Source organism: Marmota monax, unplaced genomic scaffold (genome assembly GCF_021218885.2).
Source record: "Marmota monax isolate L192 unplaced genomic scaffold, Marmota_monax_Labrador192_F-V1.1 WCK01_AAM20220418_F8-fsc00013, whole genome shotgun sequence".
Lineage (NCBI taxonomy): Eukaryota > Metazoa > Chordata > Mammalia > Rodentia > Sciuridae > Marmota > Marmota monax.
Window position 1 is genome coordinate 12,954,905 of NW_026692202.1, and position 2,495 is coordinate 12,957,399.

The window sequence follows — 2,495 nt, forward strand, 5'->3', positions numbered from 1 at the left end:
TGCTGCCCTTCGCAAGGTTGACTTGAATAAGAAGATGGGATACTAAGGCAAAATTTAGAGAGTTAAAGAACGAATGAAACAGCTTAAATTATTATTTATGAGTTTCCAACAAAAAGTAAGGGGAAATGAAATGTTGTTTTAGAGAATAATGCAAAATTGGATAGGAATTTTATTTTATATCTTTAAGATAACAACAAAAATATCAAGGGGGGAGAACAGAGAAGAAAGAGGATGAAAAGGTACAAAAAAAAAGAGGATGAAAAGAGGCTCAGAAAAAGTCAAATTAATGAGACAAAGTCTTGGAGAAGGTGGGATAAATATGAGAAATACTTTTCTGAGGTAGGAGGGATAAGAAAGGATACACACAGCCAAGGATATAGATACAGGTATTTGACTCAAGATATAGACAAAAGCTTTTAAGTGTAGGGATGGAAAATTAAAGTAGCATTTAAGTGATTTAAGTGATGAATTCTGTTTTTTTTAGAAGAAGAATTTAGGCACTTTATTGTATGTTTTACATCCCTATAAAAAGAATCCAAGGATTTTTCCTCCTGTGTGTTTTTGTCTTCTTCGTGATCCATGATGTCAGCTGAGATTGGCAATACAATGAAATCAAACTGATGGGATGATAGCAGATTATTCTGTCATTTTTCTAGGTCTTTGAGCTGCACATCAAATCTGGGGCTTATCACTCCACACTTGTTTAAACAGCCTGTGAGGTTGATGACAATTTTCCCAGCTCTGTGATCATCAATGATTTCAAATTCGCCAACATAACCATGCTTCATCATTACAGTTAGAAACTGGATGATGGCTTTGGAGCACCACCTAATAAGGACCTGGCATTTGCCTTTCTTTTTGGCATTGTTGATGCTCTTGAGAGCATCAGCCAGGACATTCATGTACACTATTACGGTGGCACAAAAAGATCCCAGAAAGTGGATTCTGCTTTCTGTGCTGATAAAATTAAAAGTGTCTTTTACAAGCTGATGAAAATTTGAAATAGCTATTGTGAGGAAAAAGAGGTAGAGTTGAATAGAACAATTTAAAAGATTGAAATGGTGCAAAAAACCCATCTGAGGGGAAAGCTCCTATATTGGAATGACATCAATATGTATAACTGTGTAGGTTTTGTTCAGTGTGTTTACTAGAATCAGAGACACAGACATCAGTGCAGGGTTCACCTTGGTTTAGGAGTTTAGTGGTGTGTGATAACAGGGAAGGAGACTTGAATGGGTGACAGTGGGCTTGGTGAAATTAAAGACTCCAGATAATCAGTTTAGGAAAGCCAAAAAAAAAAAAAACTGGTAGATTCTTACAGACATGGAAAAGAGTGACCACTGAACTGAGTTTTAAGAAGATGGTAAAGTAATTAAAATGGGAAAGAGCTGAAAAAGCTGACAGCTGTAGTCTGAAAATGGAAGCTATTTTTTGACCTAATCTATTTATTGTATATGACAGAAACCTTTTTTTTTAATTGGTTGTTCAAAACATTACAAAGCTCATGACATATCATCTTCCATACATTTGATTCAAGTGGGTTATGAACTCCCATTTTTTACCCCAAATACAAGTTGCAGAATCACATCGGTTACACATCCACATTTTTACATAATACCATATTAGTGACTGTTGTATTCTGCTACCTTTCCTATCCCCTACTATCCCCCCTCCCCTTCCCTCTCATCTTCCCTCTCTACCCCATCTGCTGTTGTTTAATTCTCTCCCTTGTTTTTTTTTCCCCTTTCCCCTCACAAACTCTTATATGTAATTTTGTGTAACAATGAGGGTCTCCTTCCATTTCCATAGTTTCCCTTCTCTCTCCCTTTCTCTCCCCCCACTCGTCTCTGTTTAATGTTAATCTTTTCCTCATGCTCTTCTTCCCTGTTCTGATCTTAGTTGCTCTCTTTATATCAAAGAAGACATTTGGCATTTGTTTTTTAAGGACTGGCTAGCTTCACTTAGCATAATCTGCTCTAATGCCATCCATTTCCCTGCAAAATCCATGATTTTGTCATTTTTTAGTGCTGCGTAATACTCCATTGTGTATAAATGCCACAGTTTTTTAATCCATTCATCTATTGAAGGGCATCTGGGTTGATTCCAAAGTCTAGCTATTGTGAATTGTGCTGCCATGATCATTGATGTGGCAGTATCCCTATAGTATGCTCTTTTAAGGTCCTCAGGGAATAGACCGAGAAGGGCGATAGCTGGGTCAAATGGTGGTTCCATTCCCAGCTTTCCTAGGAATCTCCATACTGCTTTCCATATTGGCCGCACCAGTTTGTAGTTCCACCAGCAATGTACAAGTGTACCCTTTTCCCCACATCCTCGCCAGCACTTATTGTTGCTTGACTTCATAATGGCTGCCAATCTTACTGGAGTGAGATGGTATCTTAGGGTGGTTTTGATTTGCATTTCTCTGACTGCTAGAGATGGTGAGCATTTTTTCATGTACTTATTGATAGATTGTATGTCCTCCTCTGAGAAGTGTC

At 37.7% G+C, this 2,495-nt stretch overlaps 1 pseudogene; it reads right to left on the bottom strand.

Moving 5' to 3' along the window:
- Positions 1–522: 522 nt before the first annotated feature.
- LOC124085038 (small ribosomal subunit protein uS8-like) lies at positions 523–911 on the bottom strand (annotated as a pseudogene).
- Between the last annotated feature and the right edge of the window lie 1,584 nt (positions 912–2,495).